At 39.4% G+C, this 19,084-nt stretch overlaps 1 non-coding gene across 1 annotated transcript; it reads right to left on the minus strand.

Annotated features, from left to right (window-relative positions):
* Nucleotides 1–4,736: 4,736 nt before the first annotated feature.
* On the minus strand, nt 4,737–4,845 carry LOC137225657 (U6 spliceosomal RNA). Its single transcript, XR_010943963.1, has one exon. It is a non-coding gene; the product is annotated as a U6 spliceosomal RNA (small nuclear RNA).
* Between the last annotated feature and the right edge of the window lie 14,239 nt (nt 4,846–19,084).

Here is a 19,084-nt window from a genome sequence, read left to right on the forward strand (position 1 = left end):
GTTCTCAAACTAGTAATCCCTTAGCCAAACTTAGCCCACAAATATATTTTATTTGGCCCATAGTTTTTGTTTATTTTTAGAAATTGAACCAGTATTGAAAAGGGGCACATTTCATATAAAAATTCAGATTTCTGGCTCTTTAAATGAACATTGTAAGATTTAGATACACTAGACCAACAATTCTACATGGCAAAATTTGACTCAACTCAGTAGGGGCTGTCTCCTTTAGTCAGGACCTGTGGTCTTCATTCAGCCACAGTCTCTACTAGTCCCTGTTACTCCCCTCAACATGGAGGCCATGCTAGTTGTTATTCATCACTACGTTGTTCTACTCTTTCCTGCCCACTTCACTCCCTGGCATTTTCTGCCCCTCCACGATAGACCATAGTCAAAACCCATAATTCTAAGTCATAGAAAATCCATGTTATGTTCTGATTCATGACTAAACCTTTTCAGTGGCAGTAATCACTGTTCAAATTTGTCATTTTTTTATCCATAACAAACTTGGATCTGTAGCAAACTTACAGTTTTGGACCATAAAGTGGAAATGATAAACAAGGAGTAAAACTATAAAATCTCCCTGATCAAAATAATAATTTTAAGAATGAAAATAGGATATCTCTTATAGGTGGAATCTAAAAGAAAGATGATACAAATGAACTTATATACAAAAGAGAAATGGACCCAAACTTATGGTTACTAAAGGGGAAGGGTGGGAGGGATAAAGTAGGAGTTTGGGATTAACATATACACACTACTATATATAAAATAAATAACCAACAAGGACCTAATGTATAACATAGAAAACTATACTCAATATTTAATAATAACCTATAAGGGAAAAAATCTGAAAAAGAATATATATATTCATATATATATATGTATATATCTGCATCACTTTGCTCTACACCTGAAACTAACACAATGTTGTAAATCAACTATACTTCAATAAAAATAAATTTAAAAAATACAGTAAAGAAGGGGTAAAGATGTAGAAAGATATATATATACTGGATAGGTGACCATCACTGATAGCAATTTTAAGTGTTCATGTGTTTTGGCAAGGATAAACATATTCTACTTTTTTTCCCCCCAATTCATAATGTCCTAGAGTAGATGCTACAGACAGATATGTGACAATTATAAAAATGGAGTGGGATTCCTTGAGGGGAGAGAAAACAAGGCAAAAGTCTTATTTTCTCAATTCTTCAGTTGTGAGCTGTCTGGTTGTGGTTGAGAAGGAAGGAATCATGGCATATTAAAGCTGGAATGATGCCTACTAACATTATGTACCTTCTCCCACACCCCAACATTTACAGATGAAGAAACTGAGAATTAGAAATGCTGAATGACCAGCCCATAGTCATACTACTCATCTTTTGCAGTATCTGGAACACAGGATCTTTGACCAAGAGATAGTGCTGCCCTTGATCATTAGAAATTCTCTCAGTACATGCAGTTGGCATTGATCTCTCAAATCTGCAGGCTACATGATGTACCTGTTTCAGTAAGACTTAAGTTGGTCGGTGGGCAGGGAAGATGGTCATATCATGGACTAGGGTGAATTAAATTAATGTAGTTTTCATTTTTATAAAATGTTTCACCTCTGTACCTGTTAGGCCGTGAGACTTCATGAACTGTGTTTAATCCATTGCTCTTTTTACCAAGGCAACATAGTGGAGAGAAAGGAGCCCTGGTAATGAAAGACAGACAGCTCTGATTTATATTCTGGCTCTGCCTAGTGTTTAAGACCATGACCAGGAAATTTAATCTTTCTGAATCTCAGCCACTTTATCAGCATGATGAAGATAATGCTACTCAGCTTGGTGGACTGTTAATTTATTATTCATTGAACAAATACATATTAAACCCTACTATGTGCCAGACATTCTTCTTAATGCTAGTAGAGAGTCAAAAAAAAAAAAAAAATGTTCTTCCTTACCTTCCAGAGGGCAAGATGGGTGTAAGGATTAAATACATATCTGCAGTGGTTCTTGGCATAGAGGGAATACTCAGTAATTTTCATTTTACATTCTCTCCCCTATTCTTTTACAAAACCAAGCCCTAAGATCAGGAAACCCTTTGCTCCCAAGTTTCAGTATAGAAAACAGAAAAGCATGTAAATTGCCAAGGATGGGACTTTGCACATAACCAGCCACAATCCAAAATATTTTTTTCCTACGTGCCCAGCCTGAATAAGATAGGTGATATTAAACAAAAGGGTAAGTGCACAAGCACCCCAACTACACACTTCCTCATGACAACATATGCAATCTCGTCCTTATAAAATACAGAAGCAGGCCCAACATTACTTGTATTTCAGAATTTTTCTGTGGCTCCTGGGAAAATATCACAGATATTTGCTCTGTCATTGCTTCTTCACATAACAGTTATAAGGCAAAGTAAACTTCTCCTGCCTCTAATTTCCTACACACTAGAAGTGAGGTTGGGGGTAGGTGATTAATCAAGAAACAAATTCTTGTATCTTCTTTTGATCTTCATCTCTGAAAAAAAGAAAAGAGTTTAAGCAGAATTAGGCTGAGGGGAGGAGATCTTGAAGGCATTCGGGAAAACTAACAAGTGAATCACTTATTTTTTTTTTCCCCAAAAGAATCATTTGTTTGTAATTGGGGAAAGAAAAGAGAATCAACACTTTGCTGGGCCTCTTCTATATGTTATTTCATTTAATTCTCACAACATGCAACCAACTAATAAGCATAATATATAATTGGTATAAAACACACAGAGTTTAAGTATAATTTTAGATTAGGCATCTTTTGCCCCTATCTTTCCACTGCATCATAAGTGAAGTTCCTCATACCCCATTAGCAGCTGTGATACAGGTCTGTGTTTGCCTGAACTTTGTTTCATTTCAGTCCGAGGTATACTTTAGTATTACGTAGAGTTATTTGATGTGGTGACACCTCCCTAAGATACCATCGTGGGGTAATGTAGAAGATACTAGGTGAATGTCATCAGACATCAATTTCAGGCCTGCTGCTAACTGGCTGCATGGCATGGCTTGGGCAAGTCATGGGATCTTGCTGGGCCTCGGTTTCCTCACCTGTGAAATGAGATGAGGATTGACTCCATTAACTGTAACAGCCTTGTAGCTCAACAAAGCCAGGTTCTCTAGGGAATGTGTGTGTTTAAATTAGTTTTACTTTGAGATATATGGCTGCCTCACTCTTTCAGAATACTAGAAATATTCTGAATTCTCACAAAAGTAGAGTTCTCCTCTCTCCTCAGATACATATGTGTGTGTGTGTGTGTGTGTGTGTGTGTGTGTGCATAAAATTAATTCTAAAATCCTCCCATACACACCTGTCATTGGCACCTGCTCCAGGTAAGCTGATGGAATAGGAAACAGGAAACAGGTGCCTGCAGTTATAGATCTCCTCTTTCAGAAGCCTGGATCCTGAATTATGAGAATGCTGTCTCTTTCCTAGAATCTTCTTTCTCTGCCCTCTTCTCTTCATCCCTAATCTTACCTCCTCTCAGTTACCTGAGATGGCTAACCCGGGCTAAATTATTTTTGAAAGTTGTGGCCTTATACTTTACATGCCTGTATTGTAACAGAAGAAATCAAAGACTAATTTTCAATTGCAATTTCAAGCTGTAGCGGAAGTGAGGATTGTTCTGGAGGATGGGAAGGTAACTTCAGGGAAGTCAAGCTTTCTGAGCAGCCCACATCCTATAGATGACAACAAACATTCATGGATTTAAGAAATGTAAAGCCCCAGTGGAATTCCCGGTACATGGTAGGAGCTGAACACGTGGTAAATCTTCTTATTCTTCCTCTTCAAGTCAGCTTTGCATATTGTATAAGCTACTCAGATCCCTGGTAGGCTTGTCCTCTTTTAAAATCCCCTTGAAGCGTTTGAAACCTGGGACAATGTTTTAGAATTTTACCTAATGTATTAGTTCTACAAATGAACCATTTTTCTCTTGCGCTTTCTTTTATCTTTCTCTGGATCTTGCTAATCCTTTATTTTATACTCCATTGCTCTTTTCTCTCCTTCCTTCTTTTGAATGTGTACCTTTTACATCTACAGAATTGCCATCTCCTATTATTCTTATTATCCAGCCCACCTCGCTGGTGGCCATGGGGTAAAGTAAATTTTCTGGCTTGGGAGCAGGTCTAGTAATGTACAGAAATACCATCCCTGAGACAAGAGGGGAATTTAATATGCTTTCTAATCTCTTCTTCCCCTGTGCCCCTCCTCTGTTGTCCCTTGTATCAAAGTACTGAGAGTCAGGCAATCTTTTTTTTTTTCTTTTTTCCGTTTTCTTTTCTCCTGCCTTATTTTGTTTTGTCAGCTTGTAGAAGACTGAGAACCAGGGATGTATGATGAAAGAGCCTGACAGTCTGGAAGCAGGAAACCAGCAGAGGGGTGGGAGGAGCCTGCTGTTGACTCCTGCCCATTCCTGGCATCCTTCCACTTCAATGAACCCTATTTATTTACTTTTCTCTAAAAATGAAGTCAACTACCTGTAGGTTTTTAAAATGAATTTTTATTGGAGTATAGTTGATTGACAGTGTTGTGTTAGTTTCTGCTGTACAGCAAAGTGAATCAGTTATATATATACATATATCCACTCTCGTTGAGATTCTTTTCCCACATAGGTCATTACAGAGTATTGAGTAGAGTTCCTTGTGCCATACAGTAGGTCCTTATTAGTTATCTTTTTTATATACAATAGTGTGTATATGTCAATCCCAATCTCCCAATTTAAAAGATATGGAACGCTTCGTGAATTTGTGTATCATCCTTGGGCAGGGGCCATGCTAATCTTCTCTGTATTATTCCAATTTTAGTATATATGTGCTGCCGAAGTGAGCACCTGCCTGTGGTTTTTATTGCCCTCCTTCCCAGGTCTTTGTCTTTTTTATGCCTATTGCTTATTTCTCCCTCTACTTTTTCTTTCTCTCTTCCTCTTTTCCTAGGTAACTGTCCTCCCTCTTCTCTAGCTCATACTTTTTTCAAGGATGGCATAAATCCTCTTCATTTCATAAAAGATGGGCTAATCACCAATTATGATAAAACAGAAAATGTGTCTTGTTTTATAAAGTCAGATTTTTTTTTTTCATTTTCACATTTCCTCTAACTCTTGAAATAACCCTGAGAGGTATGTATTACTGTCATTCCCATTTCACAGGTGACAAAACCAAGCACAGGCCCCACATTACATTGAACTACTAGGTATTCTGATTCCTGATAGTATGCCCTTTGCGCAAAATTTTACTGTCTTTCCATTTTAGTGTGTACTGATCTGTCCCTTCTCCGATTTATTTTAGTACTTGTGCCTGACTGTGCGTAATTTAATATTTAATTATATACTGTCTAGGGCTATTCTGAAATGACTTTATAAATCACTTCATATATATTAGTTTATTCTGTCTAAAAAGATTGTTGGCCACACGAAGATGGTCATTCTATCTTATGCTTCTCTTGGAGTATCTGATTCAATATCAGTCATCTATGTTTAATAAGTATTTTTAGCTGGTTGATTTGAATACAGAAAAGGGAAGATTTATCCTATCTGAACAAGTTTTATATCTCTTGATATGTCTAAAAGTGTGTGGATAGGTGGTAATAATAATAATGATGGTAAGAATACTTCTTGTTCACAAACTGCGTCAGCTCTATTCCTTCATGAGAACCATGGATGCTTTCGCTGTTTGGATTCCCCCCATTTTACAGATCCTGACCATGGAGCAGACAGTGGCAAAACCACTTCTGCATGTGCTGCCCTTTGTCAAAGTGAATGGAGACTGCCTCCCTTTGGGAGGCATATTACACTCTATGTTGTAAATGTGACTAGTCGTGTAAGCCACGGCAGTATTTATCCAAGAGTAAATGAGATTTTTCTGAACAAAGTCAAATGTTTAGAACAGCACTGCAGATCTGGATAAGCTTAATGCCATTGTGTTATACTACTCTCACCTTCTGTGAAGTGTGATGTTTATTTAATTCCTTTATGGTTTTGAACTTCTAGTTTTTTGTTTTTTTCTTTTTCTGGCAGAAATGGTGTAAAGGGAAAGTAAAGAGCTGGCTTGGGATGTTTTACTTCTGAGAGGAGGAGTACCTCTTAAAGGAGGAAACAGGTGGTGAAGACTCTTCTCTTCCTTACCCTTACATGACTTCTTAATTTTCCCGTCTTCCTAGGTGGCATGAGAGTCTGGCTTTCATGGCTAAGATCTACAGGAAATATTTCTTCCTCAGCTGGAGAAATATTTAGACAGCAGTAGAGACAGACTTGAATCCCCCACCCACAGTAGACCTCTGGTCCCATCCAGTCTTGCACATGAGAAAACTGAAACATGCTGGATGCATTTCTAAAGTTTTAAAATTAATTTTAATAATCACAGTACTCTCTTCCTTGGAGACTGACAGTCTTGTTTATTTTTTCCCTTTCACTAGCTTGAGTTTTGCAGAATTTTGTCATTTACTCTTCTTTTCCTCTTTTTTTGAGGGCAGGTAGGAAGTCCCACTCAAGGTTATCATTCAGGTGTCTTTTAAAAGAGGCAGTGGCACAAAGATGCAATGCTTGCTTCGTAGTCTAACTGGGAAGCGGTGGTAAAGGAAAGGATGCTTTCAGGACAGTGAGTTCATTCTTTATCTGAAAAACAGGTCCGTAAGTAATATTGCAAACATAATGAGCTAAAACAAGAAACAAAACAAATGAGATGATGTTCAAGAAATCCCATAAAAGAGAACATGAAGGAGAAATTGGGGGCACATAGGCAGTGTAGGTATTATTGTGGTGGTTTGAGCTTTCTTAAACACAGGAAAGTGCCACCCTTTGTACTCAGAGTGGGTTCCTGGGATAAGCAGCATCTCTGATGAGCTTGTTAGAAATGCAGTCTTCCCCACCTCAGATCTACTGAATCAGAATATGCATTTGACAAGAATACCAGGTAGCTCTTAGGCACTGCTATAGGCTTCTGCCTTTTTGCATCTGATCCCTTTACCTCTACCTGCCCCTTTATTTTACCATGTTCTTCCTGAGAATTCTGATTTGATTTCTTGGCTGCTGGATCAAGCAGCCTATTTATAATAAATTGTATAATGCCATAGAGGGGATTAGTATTTAGCTAGAAAAACACAATTCTGATGTCAGGCTGACTACCTCTGGGGGTGCTGGTTGTATATGTTGCTGGGTGCTGTGTGGTTAATATATAATTTCATTCTTGAAAGGCAGAAATTAGATCAATATTTCTTCATTTCCTTGGGTTTAAGAGTAACACATGCCAGGATTAATAGTTCTCAGGTTTTTTTCAAAATATTAAAATTTGTTCTCTGTTGACCGAACGATAAATCATTTACTCTCTGAGTCCTTCATGCTCAAGGAGTAGTGAAACAACTACCGACTCTGGTTGCAAGATTAAACCTCTGAAATGATATTTACTGTTACGTTCTTTGCCAGAAAATACCACCCTTTTCTTTGCCAGTTACCATGGGTTAATAATGAACTCCTACAACCGTACCTTTTGTTTGCTATTGCTTTATGTGAAGGAAACACAATGAAAGCATCTAGAAAATTCTCACCAGCTATTCTCCCCAAAATGCCATGACACCAGGTTTGTTCTGTACATTACCATATAATTAAGATTCAAACCTGCTTTGGTCCCTGAGTGTGTTGCTGTGGTGTTGAGGTCTTTCTAGCATATTTTTCTTGGTATTCAGTTACAGAAGCCTGTTTGCTGAAGGTCTTACTCCCATCTGATATTAGAATGGGAAAAACTTAGCATGTTTTTTCCTCCATAGTTGACTACAGAGCCAAACTAAAGTATATTAACTGGTGAATTGGGATAATGTCTGATTCAAATCAAAAGAAAAATCCATTTTGCTTGAGTAGGTTCAACTCTGGGAGAATTAAAATTTCTTTCACTCTGTCATGTCTACCACTGTGACTGAATTATCTATGGTGGCCCTAATTCAGCATTTTTAACTTTTAGTCATTAATTGTACAGCAGAGGATTTGATCAGCCTTGCAGAAATTTGAATCGGTTTTTAATAGAATAAAAAATACCACTTTCTCTATATCAGGGGAGCTTCATGAACACAGTAGGTACTCAAAAATACGTGTTCTATTTCTTAGATTCTCGATAAAGATATTGAAATTCTACCCTGTTCAGTAGTTATGCCTAAAATTAAAGAAAGAGAGTACAAGGGGAATTGTTTCTTTTTCTTAATATTGAAGATAATGCATCATGCCAGAAGAAAAATTCTAACATTGATAGTTCTTTAATCCATTTCTAAGAGATATGCCTTTGCCTAGAAGTATGTTGATTGACCTTCGGGGTACTTTTAAACCCAAAGCTCCACGTCAGAATTGGAATCAAACCACATATCTTTCTTGCTGAGCACAATATTCTTTTCAATTCAACAAGAATTTATCATGTGCCCAGCATTATGGTAGGCAAGGGAAATCCTAAAGATAGAAAATATGGTCCCTTCTCTCTATACAGCATATTTATTATTTCACGAACTAGAAGCTCAAAGAATATATAAGTTGGAGACTTGCATTTAAAGATTGTCATTATCTGTTTTCACCAAGCTGATGCATGTCCTCTTTTAGAAAGTAGCACACTAGCTACCCGATTCTCAAACTCAGTTTTATCCTAAACTCTTCCCTTTCTCTTCCCACTATACCCAGTCTATCATCATTCACTTGATTCTACCTCCATAATACACCTTTTTTTTTTTTTAAACATCTTTATTGGAGTATAATTGCTTTACAATGGTATGTTAGTTTCAGCTTCACAACAAAATGAATCAGTTATATATATACATATGTTCCCATATCTCTTCCCGCTTGCGTCTCCCTCCCTCCCACCCTCCCTATCCCACCCCTCCAGGCGGTCACAAAGCACCGAGCTGATCTCCCTGTGCTATGCAGCTGCTTCCCACTAGCTATCTACCTTACGTTTGGTAGTGTATATATGTCCATGCCTCTTTATCGCTTTGTCACCGTTTACCCTTCCCCCTCCCCGTAGCCTCAAGTCCATTCTCTAGTAAGTCTGTGTCTTTATTCCTGTTTCACCCCTAGGTTTTTCATGACATAATACATCTTGATTCAATATCTTTCTCTCCGTTGTTTATGCTGCTAATTTAGATTGGCCTGCATTACCTTTGGCTTGGACCATTGCAGTATCCTTTTAACTTTTTAACTGCTCTCTCTGACTCTGGCTTTCTACCTAACCAATTTCTTAAAACATAGATCTGAAATTGATGCTGCTCTTATTAGTATTCTCTGTCATTCACAAGATAGAGTTCAGACCCTATATTCTAAACTTAGGCTTCCAGTTTTGTTTCTATCAGCCTAGATACTTATACCCTACATTCCCTCCAGAGCACACTCAGCTGTTTCAGCATCTGGAGTTTTACTCATCAAACTCCCCTGCCTGGAATGATCTTTCTTCTCATCTTTTCTCCATTTGACAGCTAACAAAGCACCTTTCAAATTTTCGTATAAGAAAGTATCTTCCCATCATTTTCCTAAGTAGAATTGACCTTCCTCACCCTTGAGTCCCATGTAGATTGGGCACACTTCCATCCTTATTCCCACTATATCTATTTCCATTTGATCGTAAGCTCCTAAAGACAGGATCCAGATATTTGTCTGTCGAGCTCCTGGAAGAGTGAGTAGAATGTAGCAAGTGCTCATCACAAGGCAAATGAGAGCATGAATGACAAATGTGTGCTAAGAAGATGAATGGCCAAAACGTGATACTCCTCTGGAAGAATGTCTATGAAGAGGCTCATCCAATGGATGTCTTATATTGCTGCTGTAACAAGTTGGCACAAACTTGGTAACTTAAAAGAGCATGAATGTATCATCTTACATTTCTGGAAGTCAGAAGTCTAAAATGAGTCAATAGGGCTGCATGCCTTCTGGAGGCTGTAGAGGAGAATCTGTTTTCTTGCCTTTCCTAGCTTCTAGAGGCTGCCTGCTTGCATTGGCCTGTGACCACACATCCCTCTGACCTCTACTGCTGTTGTCACATCTCCTCTCTGACTCTTCTACCACCCTCTTCCATCCTTTACTTACCTCATGGTTATATTGATCCCACCAATGTAATTCATGGTAGTTTCCCCATCTCAAAGTCCTTAATTAATCACGCCTACAAAATCCTGATGTCATGTAAAGTAACATATTCACAGATTCCAGGGACAAGGGTGTGGACATCTTTGGGGGACCATTATTCTGACTACCACAGCCAGGCTCAAGCCATTTCTTGGATATGACAAATACTTTCAGGCCCATTGTTTTGAAAGGAAGATGGAAAATAACCTTGCAGGGAGGAGATGGCTGGTACTGAAGAAATTAGAAACACACCCACAAAGACCACCTGGGGCTCACAGGCAAGTTTACAGGCTGATACTCATGCCCACATTGAGCATGTATATATTCTGCAGGCTCCTTCATATCCAGTCTTTTCTGACCCATCTCCAAGTCAAGGCCTTCCACAGTGCTCCCTGGACTCCACATTGCCCTTGTGCTTTTTCTAAAAACTTTTTCTGAAGATGAACCTTAGCTTGATTTCCTGTGTTATGGTGCTGGATGAAGGTGATTTGCCTTAGCTGCCACCCACCTAAAAAGGGCCCATGTGGGTAAAAGGTTCTATTTCTACAAGCTCACTTCAGTCTTCTTGACATAGCAAGGGACACTCAGATCTCTACTATTCAGAAATCAGTTGGAGTGCTTGAGGGAAGAATGTGAACATCTTTGGTTTGAGATGGTTGTGATTTTCTGAAGAGTTTCTTGCTTTGTTGTTCCTTTGAAAAGCCTCAGGAAGAACTCTGTCAGACTGATTCCAAGACTCATAGCCTGAAATACAACTTGCCCATTGATATATGTCTGCCTTTAAGATTCTCTGTCACTCCTCTAAGGTCACATGTTGTTTGTCTTAACTTTAAATACAGTTTTGCTCCTGAATGACTGAAAGCTTCTTTGATGCTATTGTTACCCCTTCATGTCCTTGGCTGGTAGACAACTGTGAGTAAGTCACACGACTGTTTAAATTTCTCTGCTTCTTTTCCCTTGAGACCTGATGGCCCTCCCTGTCTGGACTCCTCAGCCCTCTAACCCTTCGCTCTACATTCTCTAAATGTGTGTTTGCACACTTGTGCATGTGCATGTGTTGGTATCCTGAGAGTCAAATGCCTTTTCTCTTCCCACTTAACTGGATTCAGACTGTAATAACACCGTGTTCTGAAATAGCAGCACTAATCCCCTTGCCCTGAAGGGGATGGTGTTTAGAATCTTGAAAGTCCTTTATCAGACTAAACTCTATTTCTTTATAGCCAGGAACCTCCTTCTATCATAAATACTTGTCATGAAAGTGCCTTCGGCTGACAAGATAATGCCTTATCAATCATAAAATCCCCAAATTATGCAGATGTCTCCTTCTATTCTGTTTGTATTGTCATTTGTGTAAAAAAAAGAAGTTAGAAGCATAGAAACAGGATTCAATCAGGTCACTTCCCCCATGTGCTTGAAAAGTCAAAGACTTGTTTCTCACTGGATTTAAGAAACAGATTGTCACTCAGGCAAAATCAATTAATAGTAATTAGATACTCACTTTATTAGGGGGCACTGGGTGAGGGGGAAAAAGTGGCATGAGGTAACTTTCTGGCAAATTCAAGTTCTGCAGTGTTGACTGAATCTGATTTTTGTAGAATGGTTAACAACCCGAGGGCATTATCCAGAGCTGTCAGTTATATATCAAGGAGTTCTCTGAATTTGGCTAAGCTTATTAGGGATAGCATTATCATTTATGAGAAAATTCCATGAGGTTTTTTAAGTACATGGAGTCCTCGAGCAATATGAAAGACACACACGGTGAACCAGGAGATAGGCAGTGCTCAGTCTCAGGAGAACGACAGGTTGTCTTGACCCAGGCTGGATTTGAAGCTGAGGTTCACGTTACTGCAGAGTGGAGTTTTAGATCATGAAGTCCCCTCTGGCTCATCTTCTCTACTTAGTCTGTGTCATTTTTTTTTTTTTTTTAAGTACCTGAATTACATTTTTATGTTGCTCTATAAATAAAGTGCTTGCGACATTTTTAATACATTGACAGTTCCTGTAAGTCACCACTCCTTTCATTTAATTGAAAGGCGGATTGGGTCGCTTGAATTTGGTAATGCGGTATCAAATGGAGTTCAGATCCAACTCGGAAATAAACAAGCTCCTTCAAATTTAAGTACAAATGAAGCTTTAGTGATGTTTAAATCATAACTCAAAAGCAACTTTATTCAAGGAACGTAAATCATTATATAATCTGTTAGAGAAACCCACAACCAAATATAATGAAGCGTTAGCTCTGAAGTTAGTCATCTCGTTTTATTTTTCTTTGTAATTCAGGAAGCCAGTAGATTAGCATGCATTTAATTGTCCATTCACCAAACATTAATTTATGCCTGTTATATATCAGGACTGTTATACAGCCTGGAAATACAGAAATAAATATCACAAGTCAGTCTTTTAAGGACAAATGTATAGAAAGAGTTGTGGGACAATGTGGGACAATCACTTTGCCTAGCCTGGGGAAGGACAAAAGATTGCCTAGAAGAGATGATTCCTGAGCTGCGCTTGACAGGGAGGAGGAGGTAGCCAAGGCAAGCACTGGGGATTAGAGGGTAGCCATTCTGAGAAGTGGGAACGCTGAACAGGAATGGAGTTTTCAGTGGGTAGAATGGGAGTGGCAAGAGATATGTTTTTAAGAGACAGCAAGGGGACCAGCATGAAAAGCCTGGTATAACACACTGGTAGTTCTGGTTCTAACCTGAAATTCACAGGCAGCTATTGGGGAGTTTTAAAAACAGACCACCATGTGACTTGGGTTTTAGAAGGATGACTCTGACAACATTATGGAAGAGAGATGGATGTTGGGGAATAGTGCAAAACTGGAAGCGGGGAGACCAATGAGGTTTCAGAATCCAGAAGATGGCTGTCTGATCTAGAGAAGGAGAGGTGAGGATGTGGGATGTAAAGAAAAGGGAAGAGTGAAGGATAACTCTTCTTTCTTGCTTGATTAGCTGGGTGGATGGCAATAGTGTTTGCTAAGAGAGGGAAAAGTGGAGAAGTAGTAGTACTTTGAGGAGGAAAAGAGGTAAGAGATGAGTGCCATGTAGTTTAGGATGATGGTACACAATAATAACATAAATAAAATATTCTTGAGCACCATTGCGTTACCTTTTTTCATTTAGTGGCCCATGCCTTTCAGTTCCTTTTAAATGAAATCTGCTTTAACTGTATCATATTAACATTATAACCTTTTGTGCCTTTTTTCTGTATGTCCCATTTCACTCAACCTCTTATCACATTTTTTTCCCTTTTTTGTAAGGTCCACACTTTTCTGGTGTAACTTTGATATCCCACTTACCTCTTGTGTCTTAGTATCCCTGCCTATGTTACAAGGCTAAATTTTAGCATTAGAGATACACATACAGTCTCTTCCAACCCAAACAATCTCTTATTCCATAATCTTGGGTTTTTAATGCTGCTCACCCATATCAGACCTTCTCTTTGCAAATGATTTGATATTCCTTGGTTGATATCAAGTTGATTACAGGAAGAGTCCAACGTGGGAGCATCTAAGCCAGAACAAATTGCCCAAAGCTAATAACTCACCCCTGATTCTGCTGTGTTTTTCCTTTAAAAAGATTAAGAGAAGGAACTGAATGAGCCTTGGGGCAGAAAGAGCAGCTAATGTTCAGCTTACCACCTGTTTCTGAATTGTAAGCAATTTGAGCATTTTGATTGTGCTAAAAAGCAAGGTTTTCTAATAATTGTGCAGCATACACCTTGATCATTACACAGTAGAACCAATCCCATGACAGATCTGTCCAAAATTCCCTCATTATATACATAAGAAAAAGGAGTAATAAGATCAAATGAGGAAGAGTGAATTGTCCGGAAACAAAAGAGGGGAACTACAAATTTGAGAAAAGAAGGCGTACTTCCAGAATGGAACTTTAAACTCTTCAGATCGATAATTTCCCCCTTCAGTCAAAATCCCTGCCATAAGTAATATAACATGCACAGATTGCTTTTTAAGTGTACCTATGAAATCAAAGATGGAGTGTGGTATCTGAGTTTCCTCTCCAGATGTCCACTTGGCTTCCTTCCTTACCTCCGAGCAGTGTTTACTTAGATAACACCGTATCAGGGAGGTTTTCCTGACTGCTTTATTTAAAATTGCCCCACTACCCAATCCAACGCTCTCCATTCTTTTTTCTTACTTCATTTGACTCCATAGCACTTAAATCCATTTAACAAGCTACATGTTTAGCGTTTTTATTTTGTTCTATGTGCATCTCCCCATGCCCAAATAGAATTTAGAGTTCCTTGAATCATGGATGTGTGTCTCTTTTGTCTGTTGTTCTATTCACAGCCCGAAGAACAGCGCTTGACACATGGTAGACACTCAATAAATATTTGCTGAATAAGTGAGTGGTCAATTGGTTTAGAGCTATTTTGCATCTCAACATTTTTTTCTACGAGATTTAATGTCATCATTTTTTTCTTACATTTAAAAAATGTACTAAAATTGTTGTATGACCACAAAATTATGAACAGGAGGACTACTATCTTAAGAAAGATGAAAAATATCTTAAGTAGTTGATCCTAGAAGATCTCCATTGACTTTTATTTTTTTTAATGGTTCTTTTTTTTTTTTAATATATTTATTTATTTATTTTTGGCTGTATTGGGTCTTCGTTGCTGTGTGCAGGCTTTCTCTGGTTGCAGCTGGTGGGGGCTACTCTTCCTTGCGGTGCGTGGGCTTCTCATTGCAGTGGCTTCTCTCATTGCGGAGCACGGGCTCTAGGCAAGCGGGCTTCAATAGTTGCAGCATGTGAGCTCAGTAGTTGTGGCTCGTGGGCTCTAGAGTGCAGGCTCGTGAGCTCAGTAGTTGTGAGGCACGGGCTTAGTTGCTCCGCGGTATGTGGGATCTTCCAGGACCAGGGCTCGAATCCGCGTCCCCTGAATTGGCAGGCAGATTCTTAACCACTGCGCCACCAGGGAAGTCCCGCATTGACTTTTTTTTTAAAGGGAGAAATCTGGTTTAAACAGGATAGATTTAAGGTAACTCTTTTATGATTCTTAGCTTTAGAAAAATGGATTTTTAAAGGGTTTAAAGGATTTTCATACTCTTGTGAAGTATCTTCTGGAAATATGCATATAATAGCCTAAGGGGAGGGGGGAGTCATGTGAATATTTTGCTTCTGGCTTTGGAAGCTTTTCATTCTCATTTGAATCATTTGAATAATAGTCTCTCAGTTGTTCCCCCACTATCTGTTAGATTTAGAGGTTTTGGAGGAAGCTCAGAAAGAAATGAATGAGTAGGCACAGTGTTCATTGATTACACATATAAGCAGAATAATGTCAATTTATCAATTTCTGGTTCATGCCTTTTTTTTTTTTTTTTGCGGTACGCGGGCCTCCCACTGTTGTGGTCTCTCCCGTTGCGGAGCACAGGCTCCGGACGCGCAGGCTCAGTGGCCATGGCTCACGGGCCTAGCTGCTCTGAGGCATGTGGGATCTTCCCGGACCAGGGCACGAACCCGTGCCCCTGCATCGGCAGGCGGACTCTCAACCACTGCGCCACCAGGGAAGCCCTCATGCCTGCTTTTAAGGGGGTGGAGAATAAAGACATGCTGTGCCCAGAATGGGCTGGTTAAATAGGCAGAAGAGGCCCTGTGTCCTCCCCAATTCAGACCTACTGTGTCTTGCTCAACCTGAGAATTCATGCAGACTTTTATCATTAAATGCAAAACCATAAGGCTGAATGAGGGGAGGGAGGAGAGGTAATACAGAGAAGAGGAGATTTCCTCTTTAGTCAAAGACATAGCTTTGACTTCTTCACAAATCTGAAAACTCTTAGATGTATTTTCAATTTTGATATGTTCCTGTGTTCATTCATTTTTTCAACAAACTTTTTTTGATGCTTGCTCTGTATCAGGTACTGTATTCTATCTAGGTAGAAAAATATTTCTCAACATATTGAGAAAATATGTTTTGAGTCCCTACTAGTGCCAGGCCCTGTTCCAAGCACTAATGATAGAGAAGTGAATACATCAAAGTTCCTGCTTCCACTGAGTTCACATAACGGAGAATGACAATAAGCAAGTAAATGAAAACAAGAACACGCAAATATTGCCAGGTGCTAGCAAGTGCCACAGTGCCGAATAAAGCCAGTTAAGTGGAACGGAGCAAGGGGTGGGGGAATGGAGATGAATCTGAGATGAAACACAGGGTAATATTACAAAACAAAGGGTAGGATGGTGAGATGGGGGTTGGTGGTTAGGTATCATTATAATTGTACAGGGCAGAGATGGCAGTGACCATGCTAAGGGGCTGGTAGTGAGGTAAAGAAGAATATAAGTAAATAGATATGTCTTTATATGTATATTTATCTATGCATCATATACGTGTATGAATATATATCAGTATCTCTTATTGGGGCTTCCCTGGTGGCGCAGTGGTTGGGAGTCCGCCTGCCGATGCAGGGGACGTGGGTTCGTGCCCCAGTCCGGGAGGATCCCACATGCCGTGGAGCGGCTGGGCCCGTGAGCCATGACCGCTGAGCCTGTGCTCCGCAACGGGAGAGGCCACAACAGTGGGAAGCCCGCGTACAACAACAACAACAACAACAACAACAACAACAACAAAAATATATATATATATATATGTATCTCTTATTGTATTTATCTCTATAGGAAGAGGGAGAAACTGAATAGAGAAGGTATAAGCTATGTTAAAAAAAAAAAAAAGTAGACTGGGCAGAACTCAGCCACTTTTAAAATCTTTATCGGGCAGTTGCTTAATTTGGGCTGTGTGCTAGACAGACATCTCAGACGCACAGTACACGTGTGTAGGTGCACAGTACTTTATGTAGGAAGGTCCGTTGTTATGTGTAAAACAACATGGACTGTGTCTACCTCAGAGAATACTTAGCAGATTCGTGAACTGAGCCTGTCACGTTTTATGTGTCTTCTCAAAAAAGGTAATTACTTTTTAGAGTGTGTTAGTAAAGGAAAATGTATTTCCATTGTAGAGTCATATTTGTATTACATAAACAACTCTTTTCCCTGCAGGACACAAAGCCTGGTCAGCCCTACTGACTGAAGGTAGTAATAAAGCCATCAGACTCTCAGTAAAGAAACAGTTGCCTTGAGGATGAGAAGTGTTAGCTTATAGGTAATTCAAAAATTGACGGATTGTTTCCCACTCACACTACCCCCTCAAGAATTTAGCCACCGATTCCATATACACGTGCACACACCCATATGAAGTAATTTTTAAAGAGGGTTCTCTGGCTCTGATGAGTGTCACTTCAGAATGCTTTCTCTTCCCATTAGATTGGATTACTGAGCCGGAGAGTGGAGGGTTTGTCCCTTTCTGACCAGGACACTGATGAGCCTCATGAATTAAAATTTATGTCTTCCGTTGTTGCTGATGTGCCACCTGGCTCTTTTGAATTATCACAGCCACCAAATGAATTTTATAGTCCATTGGGGGCTGTCCATGCTTGTTAAGGTGATATTTCCATCTCTGGCATAGCACAGAATCTCATCTTCTTGGTGAATAATCACGGTGCCAAATGCCCATCAGCCGTCTTCTGCTTCTTGAAATGGTCTCTAAGTTATGCAACCTCTGCTTCGTAGAAGACCAGTCGAAAGATGGAATTATGATCAAACCCTAACAGCCCTGTTGATTATCTCTATTGTATTATCAGCTTCCACTAGCCTCTGGTTTAGTGACGTATGTTCCCTAGATGGGTTTGTTCTATTTCCATCTGATTTTCCCTATTTCTGTTCTTCTGTTACTAGTTTCTACTATTTTCTAGTTCTGTTTCTTGCCTATTCTGTTAAAATCACTTAGGTTCACTCTGCTGGGAGATTTCCTTACATCATTGCATTTAATTCTTTCAAGAATCTGTGAGTAGGTATATCTATTCCTATATTGCAAATGCAAGAAGGTTACCCAAGGTCATGTAGGTAGTAGGAGAAAAAGCCAGAATTCAACTTGTGATTATAAGATTCCAAAGACTATGTTTTTTTTTTTGTTTTTTTAATATCCAATACTGCTTCTTAAGAAAGCCATGTATGTATATTTCCCTCATTCTGCTAAACCTCACTCTGACATTCTCAGTATCTCACAGCAAACTTTCCTGGGAGAAGAGAACAGCACTACAATATTTACTTCAGTGCCTTTCCAGCAGTTTTCTTCTAAGTCATGAAAGTAATATGAGGAGACAAAGAATATAATATTTGGACTTAGGAAATATGTTTTTGAGTATAATTCTGGCACCAACTAGTCAGGTGATCTGGGCAAATTCCTCTCAAGTGTAGAATTACATAATAAAGCCCATAGGATCTTGAGGTTATGGAAAGATTAAAATGAGACTACTTAGAGGTGTCCATGGCCATCCGATTGACCCAAAGACATACAATGGCTGAAGATCAATGGTTTGGATGGAAGGGCCCTAATGAGATCTCTTATAAGTTTCTGCAAATCAGATCCTGGGGCATGCCTGAATCCCTGTCTTTTCTAAGTTATGTTTGTGAAAACCACTCAATATATTGTTCTAAACCTGGGTTTTTCCCTAAAGTGTTCCAAAGTCAAGTTTTGTTGTGTATAACCCAAGGTATCTGATAAATACGATACCCAGTCTACCATTCCCCTGGAGTCTGATGCCCATGGGATCTCAGTGTGACAAGTCTGAGGCCAAAATGGCTAAATTGAGTAGATCATAGGCAAGGAGGTTGCCTGACAGACTGTATGGTTGTCTCATCTATAAGGGTTTGGGTCCTGGTGGTATCATCATATTCCATCCTCCCCTTGAGAACCGGCATTCCTAGGTTGGCATTCCTAGCATACTCACTAGAGGGAGCCCCAGCGCCAGAGGTAACTCAGACCTGGAGTAAGATTCTGAGAGACAGTTCTAGATGATAAGGATTCCCTGAGCTTTCCTAGCTCCATGGGATGCCCATGTTCAGGGATCCCAGAATGACAGTAACTACTGAAATGGATTGGTAAGTGAAAACCACTTTGATCCTCAGCAAGG

The sequence above is a fragment of the Pseudorca crassidens genome, chromosome 5, assembly GCF_039906515.1.
Source record: "Pseudorca crassidens isolate mPseCra1 chromosome 5, mPseCra1.hap1, whole genome shotgun sequence".
NCBI classification, from domain to species: domain Eukaryota; kingdom Metazoa; phylum Chordata; class Mammalia; order Artiodactyla; family Delphinidae; genus Pseudorca; species Pseudorca crassidens.